This window comes from Periplaneta americana, chromosome 11 (assembly GCF_040183065.1).
Source record: "Periplaneta americana isolate PAMFEO1 chromosome 11, P.americana_PAMFEO1_priV1, whole genome shotgun sequence".
Classification (NCBI taxonomy): domain Eukaryota; kingdom Metazoa; phylum Arthropoda; class Insecta; order Blattodea; family Blattidae; genus Periplaneta; species Periplaneta americana.
The window spans coordinates 45,600,187-45,623,874 of record NC_091127.1 but is presented as its reverse complement, the minus strand read 5'-3'; the positions used below and the strand labels follow the sequence as shown (position 1 = coordinate 45,623,874).

General features: G+C 35.2%; 1 protein-coding gene across 3 annotated transcripts in view; it reads right to left on the bottom strand.

Annotated features, from left to right (window-relative positions):
- The window catches only part of LOC138708969 (octopamine receptor beta-2R-like), a 793,399-nt gene that overhangs the window by 135,304 nt on the left and 634,407 nt on the right, over nt 1–23,688 (bottom strand). The gene's annotated exons all lie outside the window — the stretch shown is intronic.

The window sequence follows — 23,688 nt, the reverse complement described above, 5'->3', positions numbered from 1 at the left end:
ATTATTATTGTTATTATTATTATTATTATTATTATTATTATTATTATTATTATTACTATCACCATCATTATTATTACTACTACAATACTTCATGGTGAGGCTAAAAACTCGTTCTACATCAAAGAATTTTACCATCGTGTACTAGGCCGTCCGACGGATCGGTTTCCTACTACCTGTTTATTATTATTATTATTATTATTATTATTATTATTATTATTATTATTATTATACTTCGTGGCAAGGATAAAAACCTTTTCTATCTCAAATAATCTCCCCATCTTGTACTAGGCTGTCCTTTTGCCTGTTTATTATTATTATTATTATTATTATTATTATTATTATTATTATTATACTTCGTGGCAGGAAAAACCTTTTCTATCTCAAATAATCTCCCCATCTTGTACTAGGCTGTCCTTTTGCCTGTTTATTACTACTACTACTACTACTACTACTACTTACTTACTTACTTACAAATGGCTTTTAAGGAATCCGGAGGTTCATTGCCGCCCTCACATAAGCCCGCCATCGGTCCCTATCCTTAGCAAGATTAATCCAGTCTCTATTACCATATCTCACATCCCACAAATCCATTTTAATATTATCCTCCCATCTACGTCTCGGTCCTCCCAAAGGTCTTTTTCCCTCCGGTCTCCTAACTAACACTCTATATGCATTTCTGGATTCGCCCATACGTGCTACATGCCCTGCCCATCTCAAACGTCTGGATTTAATGATCCTAATTATGTCTGGTGAAGAATATAATGCGTGCAGTTCTACGTTGTGTAACTTTCACATTCTCCTGTAACTTCATCCCTTTTAGCCCCAAATATTTTCCTAAGAATCTTATTCAAAATCACAATTAATCTCTGTTCCTCTCTCAAAGTGAGAGTCCAAGTTGCACAACCATACAGAACATTATTATTATTATTATTATTATTATTATTATTATTATTATTATTATTATTATAAATACACAAAATCCACTACAATTCATTCGATGGACATATTTACTAAAGTCTGACAATATGAATCTCGCAGGGTAGATCTCACAATCGATAGGAATCCAGTAACAAGACAAGCAGTACTTTTTACCTGAAACATGAAACACCATTAAAGAAAGTAATGAACTCATCATTCTATTACAAAGTAATCAAAAACCGGGAGATGTTAGGAAGAAAACTTTTTACGACAGTAGGCCTAACCCTTACTGCCGGCTTTATCAGCATTGATCGTGTCTATGGCACGAGGTTAGGGAAAGATAAAATCTCTAAGTAAATAGGCCTATGCGAAGACGGTCCAAGTGTGCAATAATACAGGAAATATGTCAACTTCGAATCGTCTCTACGAAACAGCCTCTCTTTCCAATTTTTATACATAGCCGCTCTAAATGTTTGTGGGATTTTATGTCATTTATTGCAAGCATTGAGAATAGAGTGTACGAGTATTTAAGGGGAAATATTAAAACAGTTTTAAACTTATTATGGTATGCAAGCAATGAAACGTGTTTTCAACACTTGCAATTTCTTCGTCTTAAGAATTTATAGAATCTTTATTTGAAAGAAATAAATCGCGTAGTCCTAATTTATAACGACATGGGCTTATTTAATTTTACGAAATTGAGAAGGAGAGATTTACATTTGTGGAAAAATTGTTAAAGCTAGAAAAGTAAGTTTATAGGTATGTTTTAGATCTTTAAAATGTAATTCCTTATTCAAGCTTACTTGGTAAACTCTATGGAGATTATATAAAACAAAGACAAAAGCTATTCATTTATTTAATATAACGATAATAACATTTAAGTAGATTTAATATTGAATGAGGGATGCGTAATTTAATTCTCCAAACAATGTTCAGTAATAGCCTATATATTAAGAGTGCCGTTTGCATTCAGGTATTGAATCAGAGGATTACATGTCTAAGTACTTATAAAATAATTGTAGCAAACAAAAGAGAATGTGGGAGAGCTCATTGTGTGTACTTTACGAGTTGACTCAGTGAATAGAATATTCCACTACGGTCAAAATTCAATCTCCTGCTCGTGATAGAAATATTCAAATCTCTCTGCGCTTCATCCGCAGTGTTTTTTTATATCGAGTCGCTGTTCACCTTTTAAACTACACAAATCACTGTTAAAAGAGGTGTTTTCTCTCTTCAGTATTTCAATTTAATAACTTAATTTTCTTATCTTCTTCCACTGTGACCCAAGCAGCAGTAAAACTGTCTATAAATGAAAAGATCCCGGGCTCGATACAACGGTAGAAAATGGGAATTTGTTCCCCTATCCACAGGGACCAGATGTGTGTCCCCTGTATTATGTTTGCCCTAGGTTGACATAAGTGGAGTTTTTGCTCCATTTTACCATGTTACCTGGAGTAACACTGTTGTGATGTCATTATACCACCTAGCCACTGCAATTTTGTCACCCGGTGTTTTGGCCACTTTGACTTCTTGATCACCCTGTATTTTGGTTTCAGTACACGTTTTCTTAAAAATAATAATTTATTTTGACAAGTAAAATATTATGTGATTAATGATTCCAAATTGCCACACAGCATAAAATGCTACATGATTTATGTTTCAAAATTGCCGCCCAAATTGTGTCCGATAGCTCTGAGGTATGTAAGAACATCATCTTTATAATCAAGGCATCGTTCTGCATCTTACTAATCCTTCTGTTTAAATCCCCCACTTTCTTCTTTTCGCGGAGTGGGGAGTGACCTTCGCAATAACCCTAAAGACCCCAATATTTCCAGTGAATCGAAATTCCCCTTCGTGATGCTCCATCAGTACAATAAATTTGATAATAACTAAAATACGTAAGAACGTCACCTTATATCTAAAATTTGTTTGCCAAATACTTATACGTGTATTCACGGAAACAATCCTACAATGACATTTAAATCTAATTATACTTCTATGTGTAACCACGAAAACAACCTTATAATGACATTATTAAAACTCATTATACTTCTATGTCTAACCACGAAAACAACCTTATAATGACATTATTAAATCTCATTATACTTATATGCGTAACCATGGAAACAACCTTACAATGGCATTTAAATCTTATTATACTTTTATGCGTAACCACGGAAACAAGCTTATAATGGCATTTAAATCTTATTATAGGCTACTTTTATGCGTAACCACGGAAATAACCTTATAATGACATTATTAAATCTCATTATACTTATATGCGTAACTACGGAAACAACCTTACAATGGCATTTAAATCTTATTATACTTTTATGCGTAAGCACGGAAACAAGCTTATAATGGCATTTAAATCTTAATATAGACTACTTTTATGCGTAACCACGGAAATAACCTTATAATGACATTATTAAATCTCATTATACTTATATGCGTAACTACGGAAACAACCTTACAATGGCATTTAAATCTTATTATACTTTTATGCGTAACCACGGAAACAAGCTTATAATGGCATTTAAATCTTATTATAGGCTACTTTTATGCGTAACCACGGAAATAACCTTATAATGACATTAGTAAATCTCATTATACTTATATGCGTAACTACGGAAACAACCTTACAATTGCATTTAAATCTTATTATACTTTTATGCGTAACCACGGAAACAACCTTATAATGACATTATTAAATCTCATTATACCCATATGCGTAACCACGGAAACAACCTTACAATGGCATTTAAATCTTATTATACTTTTATGCGTAACCACGGAAACAACCTTACAATGACATTTAAACCTTATTATAGGCTACTTTTATGCGTAACCACGGAAACAACCTTACAATGTCATTTAAATCTTATTATACTTTTATGCGTAACCATGGAAACAACCTTACAATGACATTTAAACCTTATTATAGGCTACTTTTATGCGTAACCACGGAAACAACCTTACAATGGCATTTAAATCTTATTATACTTTTATGCGTAACCACGGAAACAAGCTTATAATGGCATTTAAATCTTATTATAGGCTACTTTTATGCGTAACCACGGAAATAACCTTATAATGACATTATTAAATCTCATTATACTTATATGCGTAACTACGGAAACAACCTTACAATGCCATTTAAATCTTATTATACTTTTATGCGTAAGCACGGAAACAAGCTTATAATGGCATTTAAATCTTAATATAGACTACTTTTATGCGTAACCACGGAAATAACCTTATAATGACATTATTAAATCTCATTATACTTATATGCGTAACTACGGAAACAACCTTACAATGGCATTTAAATCTTATTATACTTTTATGCGTAACCACGGAAACAAGCTTATAATGGCATTTAAATCTTATTATAGGCTACTTTTATGCGTAACCACGGAAATAACCTTATAATGACATTAGTAAATCTCATTATACTTATATGCGTAACTACGGAAACAACCTTACAATTGCATTTAAATCTTATTATACTTTTATGCGTAACCACGGAAACAACCTTATAATGACATTATTAAATCTCATTATACCCATATGCGTAACCACGGAAACAACCTTACAATGGCATTTAAATCTTATTATACTTTTATGCGTAACCACGGAAACAACCTTACAATGACATTTAAACCTTATTATAGGCTACTTTTATGCGTAACCACGGAAACAACCTTACAATGTCATTTAAATCTTATTATACTTTTATGCGTAACCATGGAAACAACCTTACAATGACATTTAAACCTTATTATAGGCTACTTTTATGCGTAACCACGGAAACAACCTTACAATGGCATTTAAATCTTATTATACTTTTATGCGTAACCACGGAAACAACTGTACAATGGCATTTAAATCTTATTATACCTAGGCCTATATGCGTAACACGGAAACAACCTTACAATGACATTTAAATCTTATTATACCTAGGCCTATATGCGTAACCACGGAAACAACCTTACAATGACATTTAAATCTCGTTATACTTATATGCGTAACCACGGAAACAACCTTATAATGACATTTAAATCTTAATATACTTTAGGCCTAATTATATTTTCAAACTACTTTACAAATAAATTATAATATTCCTTCCATTTATATTCCAAACAGTAATAATAGAAGATATTAATAGATATCACAGAAGGAGTGTGGTTTAAGACGTTGTGCTTCTTCTTAACATCTTCTTCATTGAATTTATATGAGCTCGCAGCGCCTGTGGTGATGTTTTCATTTCTCGAGCTACGGAAAGCGGGTCTGTGTAGATTAGACCAAAATCCCCACCGCTGCTCTTCGTAGATAGGTGGATTCTCTTTATTGCTTTACGCCATACTTTCCAAGGAGAGTCGAATAGAATTTCAACCTCTGTTATATCGAATCTCGAGACTATCAGCTCCTATTGAAGTCATTTCGAAGCCTGCCACATTAAGATACCAGAAGTTTATTAATTTTCAATTCAGTCTGCTTATGATTGATTCGATAGTATACTAAAAACAATTTATCACCTTGTATATTCAGCGTCTCAGAATCTGCACCCAGCTTCGTAAGCAGCAAACATAATGAAATCCGTTTGCTTTGAGTTCAGAAAAATTAACGAATGCGTGAACACAGGTCTAATCCAGAATGAAGGAGGAACAATTACGCTTCCTGTTAGACTTTTTTAGATTTTAAAAAGTGATAGGGTATTTACGACAGCCCTTGGATTGCATGAAACGTCATTCTTGGTATGTAATAGGAAATTTATGAAAGTCGTTGGATTGTATGAAACGTCTATATTCTTGGTATGTAACAGGGAATTTATGAAAGTCCTTGGATTGTATGAAACGTCTATATTCTTGAAATGTAACAGGGAATTGATGAAAGTCGTTGGATTGCATGAAACATGTATATTCTTGGAATGTAACAGGGAATTTATAAAAGTTGGATTGTATGAATCGTTTTTATTCTTCGTATGTAACAAGGAATTTATGAAAGTCGTTGGGTTGCATGAAACGCCTACATTCTTGGAATGTAACAGGGAATTTATGAAAGTCGTTGGATTGTATGAAACGTCTATATTCTTGAAATGTAACAGGGAATTTATGAAAGTCATTGGATTGCATGAAACATCTTTATTCTTGGTATGTAACATGGAATTTATGAAAGTCGTTGGATTGTATGAAACATGTATATTCTTGGAATGTAACAGGGAATTTATAAAAGTTGGATTGTATGAATCGTTTTTATTCTTCGTATGTAACAAGGAATTTATGAAAGTCGTTGGGTTGCATGAAACGTCTATATTCTTGGAATGTAACAGTGAATTTATGAAAGTCGTTGGATTGTATGAAACGTCTTTATTCTTGGTATGTAACAGGGAATTTATGAAAGTCCTTGGATTGTATGAAACGTCTTTATTCTTGGTATGTAACAGGGAATTTATGAAAGTCCTTGGATTGTATGAAACGTCTTTATTCTTGGTATGTAACAGGGAATTTATGAAAGCCGTTGGATTGCATGAAACGTCTATATTTATGAAAGTCGTTGGATTGTATGAAACGTCTATATTCTTGGAATGTAGCAGTGAATTTATGAAAGTTTTTGGATTGTATGAAACGTCTTTATTCTTCATATGTAATAGGAAATTTATGAAAGTCGTTGGATTGTATGAAACATCTATATTCTTGAAATGTAACAGGGAATTCATGAAAGTCGTTGGATTGCATGAAACGTCTATATTTTTTGTAATGTAACAGGGAATTTATTGAATTCGTTGGATTGCATGAAATGTCTGTAATCTTGGAATGTAACAGGGAATTTATGAAAGTCTTTGGATTGAATGAAACGTCTTTATTCTTCATATGTAATAGGAAATTTATTAAAGTCGTTGGATTGTATGAAACGTCTTTATTCTTTGTAATGTAACAGGGAATTTATGAAAGTCGTTGGATAGCATGAAACGTCTATATTCTTGGAATGTAACAGGAAATTTATGAACGTCCTTGGTTGCGTGAAAGGTTTTTATTCTTTCTCAATTAAAACTAAAAACATGTAAAAAATACTCATCTTTGTTGTAAAATGCCCCATCTATCAACCACTTTGTAAGTCAGTGACTCTAAGGATAATAATCGTCCTTAAAAAATCCTTCGCTCTCGATGGGGTCTGTACGTGAACTTCAGTCCTGTGGCAGTCATATTGGTTATGGATAATCCCACCTAGATACAGAAAGCTCTCGTTACACCACCAGGTTTCACAGGAAATAAAACTGCTTTGGTCTCCATCACAGTCCGTCACAAACCAAACCAACGAATTTAATTTCAGGAAGTGCTGAGGTGTGATGGCACGTACTCTGTCAAACACAACTTAAATACATCAGCTGATTAGTTCCTGTATCACCTGTTCCTATTGGATGCTGTGTAAAGCGTAGCAATTAGGTGCTTGTATTCAAAATCGCTTTGATTCGCGGAAAATCGTTTGCGTATACCTTTGACATGTCTCTGAAATGCTTATTTCATCGATATGAAAACAGAATTGTGGAACAGACGGTGTGTAATTTAATACGGGCTCAGTTGCTGAATAGATCGGGCGCGCGGTGTGTTTCACGCACAGGACGCATTAGGGTCGCTTTTAACGAAAGAAATGACGATACACCATCAGCGAGATCACTGACACAGCAATGAGTTTCACATTAAAGGAATCACTACCTACAGGGTAACATCCTTCGCTGTGACTCTAACGGTAGTGCCCTTTGAAAATCAGCAGAAAAGGATTCGATTCCCGTCAGAAGTTTGGAGAAAAAAGAGACTGGTGGTACCGTAGAAATTAAATTCCTAAGGTTTGTTTTCACACTCATGCTGAGATATCAGGTTAGCTATGCATACAGAAAAGCAGTATAAGCAAATACCTATTTGATATAAGCATTTTACTTACTTACTTACTGGCTTTTGAGGAACCCGCAGGTTCATTGCCGCCCTCACATAAGCCCGCCATTGGTCCCTATCCTGAGCAAGATAAATCCAGTGTCTATCATCACATCCTACCTCCCTCAAATCCATTTTAATATTATCTTCCCATCTACGTCTCGGCCTCCCCAAAGGTCTTTTCCCCTCTGGCCTCCCAACTAAAACTCTATATGCAGTTCTGGATTCGCCCATACGTGCTACATGCCCTGCCCATCTCAAACGTCTGGATTTAATGTTCCTAATTATGTCAGGTGAAGGATACAATTCCCTCAGCTCTGCGTTGTGTAACTTTCTCCATTCTCCTGTAACTTCATCCCTTTTAGCCCCAAATATTTTCCTAAGAATCTTATTCTCAACAACCCTCAATCTCTGTTCCTCTCTCAAAGTGAGAGTCCAAGTTTCACAGCCATACAGAACAACCGGTAATACAACTGTTTTATAAATTCTAACTTTCAGATTTTTTGACAGAAGACTAGATGACAAAAGCTTCTCAACCGAATAATAACACGCATTTCCCATATTTATTCTGCGTTCAATTTCCTCCCGAGTGTCGTAATTTGTTACTGTTGCTCCAAGATATTTGAATTTTTCCACATTTTCGAAGTATAAATCTCCAACTTTTTATAGTTCCATTTCGTACAATAGTTTGATCACGAGACATAATCATATACTTAGTCTTTTCGGGATTTACTTCCAACCCTATCTCTTTACTTGCTTCAAGTAGAATTTCCGCGTTTTCCCTAATCGTTTGTGGATTTTCTCCTAACGTATTCATGTCATCCGCATAAACAAGAAGCTGATGTAACCCGTTCAATTTCAAACCCTCTGTGTTATCCTGAACTTTCCTAATGGCATATTCTAGAGCGAAGTTAAAAAGTAAAGGTGATAGTGCATCTCCCTGCTTTAGCCCGCAGTGAATTGGAAAATCATCAGATAGAAACTGGCCTATACGGACTCTGCTGTAAGTTTCACTAAGACACATTTTAATTAATCGAACTAGTTTCTTGGGAATACCAAATTCAATAAGAAAATTATATAAAACTTCTCTCTTAACCGAGTCATACGCCTTTTTGAAATCTATGAATAACTGATGCACTGTACCCTTATACTCCCATTTTTTCTCCAATATCTGTCGAATACAAAAAATTTGATCAATAGTCGATCTATTACGCCTGAAACCACACTGATGATCCCCAATAATTTCATCTACATATGGAGTTAATCTTCTCAAAAGGATATTCGACAAAATCTTATACGACGTCAACAAAAGTGATATTCCTCGAAAGTTACTACAGTTAGTCTTGTCCCCCTTCTTAAAAATATTAAGCATATTAACTAAACAATAACATTGAAACATGAAAATGTGATTGATGGTTCATTACATCTAAAGTTCCGACCCTTAGTTATCGTAATAGAGTTGCCAGATTTCCTAATAACAGAAAATAACGGTACGAGTTAATAAATTTAACTTAATTTTGAAGAAAACCATCCATTTTATTTAAAAACTGCAAAGCGATAAAACATTCCCTTATCAGCAGGCTGAGGTCCGGTACCGAAACCCATGAAGTTACTAACGCACGGACCAGTGTGATTTGTAGATAGAGGGGAATAGGAGATGGAGAGTGCAGTTACTCCTTGCCACAACATGTAAACATTAAGTTACAGTAGGACACAAAATAAGTGTTCACGTTTACATACACAGTAGGGTGGAGTGAATCTATACATGGAATTATTTTTTATCTGTTTTCTAAATGTAATAGTTGCAAAAATCAGCATTTTCACTTAACTTAGGAATGTGAAAAATAAGGCGTTTCTATACTTAATTTTTGAGGTGCCTCAAGGGCTTTCAAGTTTCTTAAAATTATAATTTGTTTGCCTCTGTGTATATTTGTTATATTATTTTGTTTTTCATTACATAACTAATGAATTACTGTAAAATCACATATTTAAACTTTATTTGGAAGACTCTAAATTGGGGTTGCAGTATACGGTACTTTGAGGCGATCTAAAGGGACAAAATATATAGAATTTTACATAAAATATGACAAAAATTCCATTTCAGCCTATTATTTTTTTAGTCAGAATTTATTCTTGTTTTCTTTTTCATTTCTTTCTGAATGGTATCTAAATCAACAGGTCCAATTATCATCCTTCTTTCTGTTCTTTGCTCTAATAAAACATTCTTTCTTGTTTCGGAACACAGCGGTCTTTATCACAATTAGGCCTACAGTTTTAATTTTCCTTGCATCTGCAACTGCATATATCAAATTGTTTGTGTCTTCTTTGCATTTTGTGTATTGATCATGGTAAGCACGAATCAGTTGTAATATTCTTATGTGACTGACTTTCTGAATTTATACCTTTACATGAATTTCCGTAGTTTTTCTAGCAACTCTTTCTGAAATGTCTCGAACAGTAGATTCTTTTGATTTGAAGTCAGATTTTAATTAATTTTTGACCCATAGACAATATTACATTACTTCATGATAGGTAGGTAGTTATGATGGGTTCAGTCCCTCTGATATTGCGAATAAAGGGTAGAAGGTCAGATTTCTTGTATTAATTAGAAATATTCTGATTTAAGTACCCTGCAACATAAGAAGAATGAATTTTCATTAATTTTATTATATTAATTATATCATATCTAAGAGTTTTGTGATTATTCCCAATTATCTTATAAATTGAGATATTTTGACACTTCAAGATGAAACAACAGGGAACCAAAAATATGCCGAGTCTTTTAATATGTATTTTTTTAACATGTTCCTAGAATTGTGTTCAGATTAAATCACTGGAGAATGGTCTCTCGCTAAAAAATCTGAATCTAAAAATTCTGTGAAATTTTAAAAATATCATGCTCTAAGGTGCACCTCTAAATATTAATCTAGAGAAAATATATTTTATATTGTTCTTTATGATATCACCCCACAACCTTTTCCTGGTATGACATTTTGATTCCATAAACTTCATATTTTCACTCCACCCTAATACACAGAGTGTAAGGGGCGTAAGTGCCATTATTTTAACTGATGATTACTCATGCCACAAGGAAGAAAAAATGTCCTCACAATTTTTTTAATTGCAATATTTAACCATTTATTAAAGTTTATAATATTAGGGGTTTGGCAACGTTGCTGGATGGAAAGGAGGGGGTTTACAAGTACACAGTACAGCTCATGCGGGTACAGACATACCGGTACAAAACAAATGCTCTGTTCTAATGCAGGGGCGGACACCAGGCCAATTATTGTTTGCATAAAACGAGCAGCAAATACAAACTTCCAATCTCATTAATAGAACATTATGATATATTTCCATTATATTTAACAATATTGCTTCATTTTTTATTGTACGTCTAAAAATAAATAATATTTTTTTACTGGACAAAATCTCACGAACTTTTTTCTAATGCAAAATTTTAATCTCTCCTGCTTTCGTAAAGCAGTATCATTTTTAAAGACATTTCTGGTTGTGTGATTTTCGAAAGAGGGTAAGAGACTCCCAGTTTATAATAATCGTTGAGAAACAGTTACAAAAGCTCGCCGATTAGGTAACCTTTTTTGCGGAAAACGTTGATGGTACATCCTTCTTGCCGCACTTGAATTACTACGACTTTCTCCATAAATTAATAACATATCATGATATTCCTGAACTGGGAATGGCATTGTAAGTTGTTTATCGAATACCCTGTACTGAACTGCCATTCGCTCGGCAGGAGACCTGTGGACAGGGAGCTTGAACTCAGCTGATCTGTACATCTGTGCAGAGTACGTCAGCTGCATGAATCCTGCTGAACACATTGCCACGTCTCTCACGCCAGAACATTAAAAAAATTAAGCATGCATTATTATTTAATTTCACGAAGACGTAATAGAACACACAAATATTTATTTAAACTAATATTAACTCTCTGTTAGATATACCTACTGATGTAATAATTGTTTTCGACTTTTACTCGCGATGTAAGCAGTAAAACGCAAATAAAATAACAAAAGAATTTTTTTTCTGGGAAAACTATTAAGTTTTGACCCTATGTCGTATGAGTCCACACCTGTGGAGTAACGGTCAGCGCGTCTGGCTGCGAAACCAGGTGGCCTGGGTTCGAATCCCGGTCGGGACAAGTTACCTGGTTGAGGTTTTTTCCGGGGTTTTCCCTCAACCCAATATGCGCAAATGCTGGATAACTTTCGGTGCTGGACCCCGGACTCATTTCACCGGCATTATCACCTTCATATCATTCAGACGCTAAATAACCTAGATGTTGATACAGTGTCGTAAAATAACCCAATAAAAATAAATGTCGTATGAACATTTGTTGATCCTGTAGACCGTCCCCGACGACTGTGAAGAGGACGGCACTTATACCCCTTACACCTAACGTGGCTCGCCGAAATGGTGTGCAACTTGAAAATGGATCACAGTCCTGCCATCTATCCGCAGTATGCGGATCCCGAATTACGCAAAGTGAAGTGAGTAGGCATTAGTCACACACACATATTACTTCCATTCTGTATAAAAGGAAATTAAATATTAGAATATTTATTTTTAATGATAAAGAATGTAGAGTTCTATAAGAAATAAGTCCGTAGGAACTATATTTTTGGATCATAGTTTATAAAAATAGTTTGAGATACAGACGAAGTTTAGGTCTATAGTAAATCATGAAAGAAAAGTTTCATCAACACAAACCAAGTGAAATTCTGGGCTTATTAAAAATATTACATTTATTTCTGGTTCATATAGGCTACATATTCAAATGAAACAGCAAGAAAGACACAAATATTTCACCATTTCATGTTGTTTTTTAACCTATATTTGTTCGAAATATGTAAGGATATTGTATATAATTTTTCGAGAAGGTCCTATAATAAAACAGGATGAAAACGGAAAGTATTTTTTGTGCGAGGCTGAAGTAGCAGAGCTACGGGAGAAGAAAGTAGCTTTATTCTTAAGTCCAAAGAAAAGTCAATTTCCCGTAGTCAGAGAGACGTCTGAAAAATCTCCCTCTTCTACTCTGTAGTACGTTCTTTTATATCTCATTGCTGTATCTTCCTCTTTCTTTTGTTATTTGCGCTACGTCTGTTATTTTTGTGCGTCCCTTTGTAATCACAGTTACTTTCCTCAAATTGTGATCTTCCGTGCTGTTTTGTTTCTTTTTTTGTCTCCTATATTTCTGCTACGTCATTTGTGTTTACATGGTTATTATCTCGTGTTTTTTATGTTCTACGCATTCATTTAAGAGACGAGATTTTCTCCATATTCTTAATTGTGGCCCTGATCTTTTCACGACAGCAGGCTCATGGCTTTCGTTGATCATGGATGGAAGGAAGTCATAGTATAGAATAGACCAGTGGTTCCAAAACTGTGCTCCGCGGATCCCTGAGGTCCGCGGTTAGTAACACAGGATGGACCGCTCGAATGTACCTAATTTCAGTTGTATGTGACTGGTAAACGGTTGAAGATAAAAACCTACAGTAACGTTTATATGAAAGGAAAACTCAAAAAGTTTCGATATGCACCTCACCATATTTCTACGTGAGCTCCAGCTGTCACTGTGACGACATCGAGGCGATGAACGATTTCTTGCCAAGCATGTTAGAGCATGTCTTCTGGAATGCTGTCAATAGCCTCTATGATGCGTTCCCGAAGATCACGAAGGTCTCTGACTGGGGTGGCGCACACTTTATCTTTGAAGTAGGCCCAGAGAAAGAAATCGAGCGGTGTCAAATCCGGAGATCTCGGGGACCAAGCGATCGGTCCTTCCCTGCCAATGCAACGGCCAGGGAACACGTTGTCTAAAGTAGTACGAACGTCAGCCGAGTCGGTCTAGCATCATACTGGCGAATTCCACTCGTTTGGGTTTGTCATCCAGCTCCAGACGTTGCATTAACTGCACTTTGTATGCGTACAGTTTGAGACGTTTGTGAACAATTCGTTGCAATGTTGATTTTGGTACTTGAGTTCCCGTGAAGCTCTTCTTAATCACTTCCGCGGGCTTCAGTTTTTCTCTCGAGACCAACAGTGTAAGAATAAGTTTTTGTAAAACCGAGCTCGGAGACTTAGTGCCATATTCATAGACATCCTTAGCGCGGGCTTCCGGTGGATGATCAGCGAACTAACGTTTTCATATTCATAAACCAGTGTTAGCGATATGATATGATATGAATCCTGTACAAGTAATCCGTTCATAGCCGGGGCTAGTTTAGCACGCTCGTAGCTCGGGCTAGCAAAATGTCTATGAATAGCAACCTTAATGTATTAATTGTAAAATAAATTTGATTGACAATGTGATTTAGTCAGTAATAAATTTTGACACGTATTTTTGAAAATAAACTAATTTCGTCCATTGTTGTACTCGCGTTCTGCCTCTACTACTTTCATTGTGAAGTCAGTTTTTATTCGATATGATCGATCCTTTTCGATACTTCATTTGAATACCTTTCAAATCTTTATATCGAGCCTGATTACTCAACATCTATAATCCCATTTCAGCCAGAGCTTTCACTTTCTCTTGTCATCTAATTTTAATTTAAAAACGCAATTTTCCTAATTTAAAAGGAGGAACTTTCCTGATTTATTCCGATTGCTAGCGTTTAGGGGACCATTCATTTTTATATGTAATCATAGCGTTTATGCTTAAACATTTTTTTCTCAAATCATACTTTGTTACCGCACAATTTAAAGCTATACGTAGGCCTACTGCGCCTTCAGCCTGTCCGCATAACGGACATTTATCTTTCTCTACGTTCTCTCTCTTATTCTTTAGCCTCCAGATAGCTAATTTTCACCATGCCATTTCTGCTCTCTTCCCTTGAATTTATTCTAATAAGTTACAATCTTCCTGTTCCCAAACATTTTAATCTCCCTATAGTACAGGGACATCATTTTATTTTTACTTCAATTTTTATTGTACCTGAGTTTTTGAATGTACTTCACTCCCACCCCTTCTACTAAGGAAGTTCCAACTCCACACAGAACCAAGACCGCAGATAGTAAGCAGTACTGAGTTACTGAGTATAGTACGTTCCAGAAATATGTTCGCGTTTTCCAGTGACGAAAGAGCTTTCAATATTGAATCATATTTTCGCACAGGTACTGTCCGTTTGCCTACGTCGCATCCCGATTTCCCCCACCTGCTTCTGCTCGCCCCTCTGTAATAGCTGGGCTGTCTTAGCTCTTTTCTGAAAACATTAATTTCTCTTAGGAATTGGAAGTTTACGTAATATTATACAGCTGTTTAATTTAACTTAAATAAAAGGGCCTCGTTAAGTAATTAACTGTCACGTGATTTCCTCCCTTTCTACGATCCTGCGGCATAACCACTTGGACGGACTGTAGATAGCATGTCTGAGTAATTTTATATTTTTGGGTCGAGCAGAAGTGAAGATTGAATTTACAGTACGTAGAGTAGGTACAGAATTATTTCAACATGAGTTACTAGTACGAAGGACGAAACTGGCAATTGGAATTAGATGCAATAGTCTATAGTGCGATAATATGCACAAAAGAACCGAAGCCTGTATCGAAATGAACGGCCACCATTTTCAAAATTGTGTTTAAATATTCATATTATGATTATTTTCAATTTAACTTCTTTCTCTATATTGTACGCTAATGTGCTGTAGACAGTATAATATACACTGCATAATGAATACGTTCGAATGGATAACTCACTTCGTGAGTAAAAACACTTATTCTTAATACAGTACTGTACTTTGATTAAAGAAAAACCTAATGAAAATTATCAAACTCAAAATCGCGATATTTCCTAGTTTACGTAAATGGATGAACTACTTTTCTTCCTTCCTATACCTAGTAGAGTGATTTGTGTTTTACGCCAGTATCATCGAACTCCAGTCTTGGAGGGGGGAGCAAGCGGTGTTTCCGGTTCTCTAAAGGTATAGACAGGTTAATATTAAAAATGTTAGTAAAAATAAAATGATGTCCCTGTATTTTAGTCCAGGATAACAGAGAGGGTTTGGAATTGAATCAGCTCCTTGTTTATGCGGATAACGTGAATATGTTAGGGCAAAATCCACAAATTATTAGGAAAAACATGGGAATTTTACTTGAAGCAAGTAAAGAGATAAGTTTGGAAGTAAATCCCGAAAAGACAAAGTAGGCCTATATGATTATGTCTCGTGACCAGAATATTGTATGAAATGAAAATATAAAAATTGTAAATTAGCCTGGAGCAACAGTAACAAATTAATATAAATGATACTCGGGAGGAAATTAAACGCAGAATAAATATGGAAAATGCATGTTATTATTCGGATGAGAAGTTTTTATCATCCAGTCTGATCTCAAAAATTCTGAAAATTAGAATTTATAAAACAATTATATTACCGGTTGTTCTGTATGGTTGTGAAGCTTGGACTCTCACTTTGAGAGAGGAACAGAGGTTAAAGGTGTTTGAGAATAAGGTGCTTAGGAAAATATTTGGGGCTAAGAGGGATGAAGTTACAGGAGAATGGAAAAAGTTACATAACGCAGAACTGCATGCATTTTTATTCTTCACCTGACATAATTAGGAACATTAAATCCAGACGTTTGAGATGTGCTGGGCATGTAGCACGTATGGGCAAAACCAGAAATGCATATAGTGTGTTAATTGAGAGGCGGGAGGGAATAAGACCTTTGGGGAGGCTGAGACGTAGATGGGAGGATAATATTAAAATGGATTTGAGGGAAGTGCGATATGATGGTAGAGACTGGATTAATCTTGCTTAGGATAGGGACCGAAATTACTTTGTGTTTATTGCAATTGAGCGTCATGTATTTGTTTTGTTGTTCCACCTAATATTTTATGTATAATTTTAAGGTATTAATGCGCAAAAAGCATTTAAACGGGAACATTAATATCCTGTTATCTTGCGAACAATAATTGGTTTCTGACCATTAGTGTCCTATTTCAGATTCTTTAGTTAAGTGTATACGTAGTGTATGATCACCAAAACTATGACAAAGACTTTCGGTTCCGCTTCATAATCTTGTTCGGACCTTCGAGGTTAATCTATTATCAACTTTTTCCTTGCGTGCTGGTGAGAAACAAATAACAGCAATTTCTTCAGAATGTATTCTGTCTTGCAACAGAAATTTTTATATCTTCGAATACTTGGGATGGGGAAATAACTTTCTTAAAAATGTTATAAAATATTATGGTTTATTTAACGACTCTCGCAACTGCAGAGGTTATATCAGCGTCGCCGGATGTGCCGGAATTTTGTCCCGCAGGAGTTCTTTTACATGCCAGTAAATCTACTGACATGAACCTGTCGCATTTAAGCACACTTAAATGCCATCGACCTGGCCCGGGATCGAACCCGCAACCTTGGGCATAGAAGGCCAGCGCTATACCAACCCCTCCAACCAGGTCGAAACTTTCTTAAATGTAACATTCATAATTCTTTTGATGAAAATTCGATATTTATAATTTTCCTCCCATATTGCAGTCGTAAAAAATCTATACTTCTTTAAGGGGATACTCCACTAAAAATAACAGTTTTTTCAACCAAATTTTGAGAGCATGTTTACTGCTATATAAAGGACTACCAAAATCCAAATTTTGAACTTCCAAATATTATTGGCTTTAGATGTTTGATTTTTTATAAATATTTTTAAACCAAAGTTTTTAGAAAAGTAATGGCATTTCAAGGCAAAAATACTGTAAGATCTAAGATTGAAATAGATAATAAAGCAGTAGAACAAGTCACTAATTTTAAGTACCTGGGATGTGATGTGAGTTACAAAAAGGATAATGATATAAAAATAAAATTACAATCATTCCAAACAGTATGTGGCACAATTAATAGAACTTTGAAGAATAAAAGCAGAAAGGAAACAAAAATGAAATTCTACAATGTAATGGCAGTCCCTACTCTTTTATATGGAAGTGAAAGTTGGGTTACAACAAAACCTGAAGTTAGCAAAATACAAGCGGCAGAGATGAGATTCTTGCGAAAAGTACAAGGATGCACGAGATTGGATGGAATTAGAAATGAAGATATTAGGCAGGAACTAGGAGTATACCCACTTATTGATAAAATAGACAATTACAGACAAGATTGGAAATTACATGTAGGGAGAATGGACGACTACAGACTTCCCAAGAAAGCAATAAATTATAAACCAAAAGGACGAAGAGATCAGGGACGACCGATGAAAAGATGGAGTGACCTTTGAAGCCGGAACGGGCAATTGCCCATACCATGAAGTGAAGAAGAAGAAGAAGAAGAAGAAGAAGAAGTTTTTGGAAGAAGATCTCAATTTTTAAGCTTCATTTGGTTTGGTTACATTCACAACACATACAGAAGCATTTCTATGCATTAATTTTATGAAATATCTAATTTATTCATTGTCATTTCTTTTTAATTTTAAAATGTTGTTTTTTTCTATATTTCATGAAAACATATGAATAACATAAACTATAGGTATCCTACAAGTAAAACTCAGCTCAGACTCCTCGGGCCGCGCAAGCTATACCCCTCTTACATACACCCCTACAGTTCTTTAATAAGCGGATACTGGTATAGCTATAACGGCTACGGTTGCGGACATGTGCACTCAAAGAGGAGCTGTAACAATAACCAATTAAGTGAATATAACATTACAAGATGTCAACATCGTCTCTTTCTAAGTCACATTCGGTATCTATCTTCACTAGAACTGTCCTCATATTTAAATTTTAAATATTTAAATTAAATTAAATTAATATCATCATCACCATCACGCTTTAGGCCTCTCGACCTGTTGCGAACTTCATACATATTCCTTATTCTTGGTCTTGCCATCGTTTTCTTGGTCTACCAATACTACGGAAGCCCTTAGGTTGATACCCGAAGGTTAATTTAGGCAGTCTTCCATCACTCATTCGTTCCACATGGGATCTCCAATTCTGTCTATATTCCACAAGTTTGTTGTTTAAGTTGTAGATATTCAGTGATTGCCTAATTTCTTTGTTTCGTATTCTGTCCCTCATTGTTACACTCATCACTGAGCGAAGGAACCGCATTTCTGAAGTTTGAATTCTACTTTTATCTCTATTGGTGAGGACCCACGATTCTGCTCCATATAAACCCGCTGGTACTGCCATCGTCTTATAAAACTTCAACATTGTTTCCTTCCTTGCCTTGTTTTTTAAAGTTCTAGTTATTGTACCACACATTCGGTTGAATACTTCCGTTTTTTGTTTGACATCCGCTTCTTCAAAAGGCGATAGTGTGTAACCAAGGAATTTGAACTGGTTGACTTGTTTAATCAATTTATTATTAATAACAAACTTACAGCGGATTTGCGTTGGACCCTGGAATGCCATAGATTCTGTTTTATCAGTTGAAATTTCGAAGTTATACACCTCTATTATTTTCTGCAATTCAAACAGAGCTCGTTGGAGTGCATTTTCAGAATTTGAAACAATTACTTGATCATCAGCAAACATAAGTGTGAAGACAAAGTTATCACTGTTTATGTCATTGTCAAAACCCAACTGTAATATTTTCTCTTCCATGCTCTAATGGCGTCGTCAATATATAAATTAAACAATATAGGTGACATACAACAGCCCTGTCGGACACCCATGTTGATATATTCGGATTTAATGTCTCCAGAGTTTATCTTAATACTTATTTGGGTCCCTTTATAGAGGTTCTGTAATATTTTTATGAGGTGCTTAGGTATTCCCCTTCTATCCATAATTTCCCAAAGCTTACTCCTCAGCACTCGGTCAAAAGCCTTGACATAATCTATGAATACAATGTAGGTGTTCTAATTCCATTCTCTCCTCTTCTCAATAATTTGTTTCATGATGAATATGTTGTCAGAGCAAGACGCAAGATCTACCCTTACGAAACCCAGCCTGTTCTTCCAGTAAAATATTTTCAACAATTGGTCGGAGACGGGAAGCAAGTATCCTGGTATAGAGCTTGTACCCAGAATTCAAAATGCTGATTCCTCTATAGTTGTTGAGGTTAGATTTATCTCCTTTCTTAAATATGGGAACAACAATAGCTTCTTTCCATTGGTTTGGGATCTCCTGTTGTCTCCAGCAATGGTTGAGAAATTCTAATATTCTGTGCTTGGTTTCTTCTGATGCGTATCGAAATAGATCTATATTAAGGTTATCAGTTCCTGGGGCTTTTCGGTTATGGAGTTCATTAAGTGCAGTCTGCAGTTCTTTATATTCAATACTATCTATTAAATTAATATTTAATATAAAACGCTATGTGACTCCCTGACTCTGTAGCAATAACACGTGTTCAGTTCAGCACAAGAAGATAATACGTGCGCATGCGCAAAGTGTCGGTGGTGTGATTGGAGACGGGGAGCATGCTGGGAAAGGGAGCATACGTCATCTGCGCGAGACAGTCACGCCCGCTGGTTTCTGCGCACTGAGTTTTGTTTGTTGGATGCCTATAGTAGCATTTCTCACAAAATAAATGCATAGAAACATGCAGCTATGTGATAAACTACTTGCAGTAAAAATTTCATCCAGATTGATTAATATTTGGCATAAAAAGATTGATGTTGAATCAGCAAAAATAAGCTTACGGAAAATGGATTTGAAAATGAAATGAATATTTAAGTTATGTAACACATACCTATTAAAATTCTCCTTCGCTACATTCATCTATAAACTTTAGGCAGCCAACTTTAGAACAAAAATTTACTAGATTTGAAATCATAAATTTGTAAAAGGAATACTTTGATGAAAAATTAATTTTGACAGTTTTCAAAACTGAAATAAATCCATTTGGGATATGAAAATATGCGTAATTGATTAACTAGCGGACTTACTCGTGTTAATTATGTAAGTTTGTGCGGCTTAGAGCTGTTTCGGTGCTTAACACACCATCCTCAGAGCCAACTAGATCTCGGCGTCATCTCGAACTTCTCTGCCTGTTATGTGAGTGCGTTTGATTGTTGAAAAGTGTTGAATAGTGGAATCAAATAGTGTGTGTGTACTGAAATTGATCTGTGTGTTGGGAATTTAATCGGGGTGTGTTTTAGTGTGTTTGTATATTTCGTATTGTTCTAGTGTGTTGAGTTTTTGGTTCTTGGGTTGTATGTGTAGGATTTCCATGTCCGCATTTATGTTATTGTATGTATGGTTAGCATTGGTTATGTGATCGGTGTATGTAGATGTATTGTGTCCTCTGGTTATTGCTTTAATGTGTTCCTTGTAGCGTGTTTGGAATGATCTGCCTGTCTGTCCAATGTAGAACTTGTCGCAACTATTACATGCGAGTTTGTATACGCCTGTGTGGTCGTATTCATTTGTTTGTGTTTTTTGTGTGTTGAGATGTCTTTGTAGTGTGTTTTCTGTTCACACCCCGATCAAATTCTCACAGATCAATTTCAGTACATACACACTATTTGACTCCACTATTCAACACTTTTCAACAATCAAACGCACCCACATAACAGACAGAGAAGTTCGAGATGACGCCGAGATCTAGTAGGCTCTGACGATGGTGTGTTAAGCACCGAAACAGCTGTAAGCCGCACAAACTTACATAATTAACACGAGTTAGTCCGCTAGTTAATCAATTACTTATATTCAAGTGTTAAAAGTAGTGTACGCAAGAATCAAAATGGATGAAAATATACATTTCAAAGAAGTGAAAAAGTCGACAAAATTGTTTTTTAAAATTTCAAAGATTTTCAGTGGAGTCCTTAAGATGCCCATGCTAATAACAATAACTAACATGAAATAAAACATATAAACCAGTTACATTCAGATTATAAGTAATGAATTTAAGAAATTAAAATCCGTAATCTTTGTGTTTGGGGGAAGAAGTTACAAGAGAAAATGTTATGGGGAATCTTGTAATTCTTCTTTTGCTTTGAGTATGGAGACGATGAGAGTCTCGTACAAGGAGTTTGCTTGCAGGGAGACGTAGTGTACACAACCCCCTTGCAAACAACCCTCTTCGCAACTTTCAATATCGTAAATTAATATGTATAGTGGGGATGGCGGGAGAAAGCCGCATGTCTCTGAATATATTACAGCCCACAAATAATCCTGCATCTCATCCCATCGACCCTCTCAAAAACCATCTATCAGGCCCTCCAGCGTCCAATTCACAGCGCGCCACAACACAAGGGGCGAGATTATTAATATGTATTCAGGGAATTGGGTGCAAATGTTATATTTGGCAACGGTGGATCGATAAATTTCGGATTGGATAGAAATAGGATTTCAGTGGGAATTCGGAGAGACGGGAAATACGACTTTTCTTTACCCACAACTGGATATATGCAATTCATTCCAGTGATGTCTATGTGTCCTTTAATGCGTTTTAAAGTTCGCTTGAATTCTACAGTAAACGTAATAACATTAATGAAAGTTTTTGCATATATGCAAAAGGCACCTATCATTTCAGATCTACATCAGTGTATGCGTAAATCAGAAAAAATATATTCAGCTCTCATAGCAGCAATATTACTGATTATAAAAATACAGTACATGCCAAAACAAACAATACTGAAAATGTTTATTGAACTGAAAATTTATAGTATATATAATCAACATGAAGATATGAAAATGGCTCTCTTGTCTAACGTTCTCTATATAAAAAAAAACAAGTTCAAAATTATTTCCATTATGTACCAAAGAATACTCATATCATAAAAGTTCGTGCAGCATGTTTTATTTTATTGTTAATCACATTTGTAAACCAAATATTTTGACACGCACAAATATTTAGATATTTTAGGCCTATAGATCATTGCCTGATGATGTCAATAAGGCGAAAACGTTCACAAATGAAATATAGAATAAAAACAAATTATTATATGTTGTAAGATTTGCTTTTTATAAATAGATGATCATTAGACGGAAATACATAAATTAATTAATCGAATTGTTGTCTTAGACTTATTGAAAGACACCACTATAATTAATTATAAGATTACCGCGGATGGCATCCAGCCTAGGACTCGCATTACGGAATTCGTACTGGTTCGAGTCCTCTTGGGGGAATAAATTTTCCCATGAAATTTCGGCCAGTGTATGGGACCGGTGCCTACCCAGCATCGTGATGCACTTGGGTAGCTGCGATAGATAGCGAAATCCGGTTACGAAAGCCAGCTATAACGGCTGGGGGAATTATCGTGCTAACCACACGATACCTCCATTCTGCTTGGATGATCGTCCACCTCTGCTTCGGCATGTGGACGTGAGGCCAGCAACCGGCTGGTCGGTCATGGTCCTTCATGGGCTGTCGTGCCTCGGATTATGATGATAATGATGGTGATTATTATTATTATTATTATTAGTATTATTATTATTATTATTATTATTATTATTATTATTATTATTATTATTATTATTATTATTATTATTATAGCATGTTTATAAGCATTTCAGTTTAGTTCTGTGTTGTTTTAAGGAAAATTCACTAAAAGAGGGGGAAAAAAAAAAGATCAAGTTGTTGAAAAATTCCAAGCTATCATAATTATGCGCTTAAATACTATATACTATTTGTGTGTCCATTGCATAAAACCTCATTTTTTACAAAAAAATTGTTATGGATTTACTTAAAAATAATGGTGATCATCTATCCCTGTATCTTTTGGCCATCTCACCCACACATATTGAGAGAGATGATGATGATGATGATGATGATGATGATGATAATAATAATAATAATAATAATAATAAAAAGCCGTAAATCCCCAGTGGGACAAGGCCTCCTGCTTGGGCAGGGGTGGCTCAAGTCTTGACCATCAGAAGAGCCGACCTGATGGTATATTTACATTCCTAGTTCTTTGTCCACAATTTCACTAGCACTGC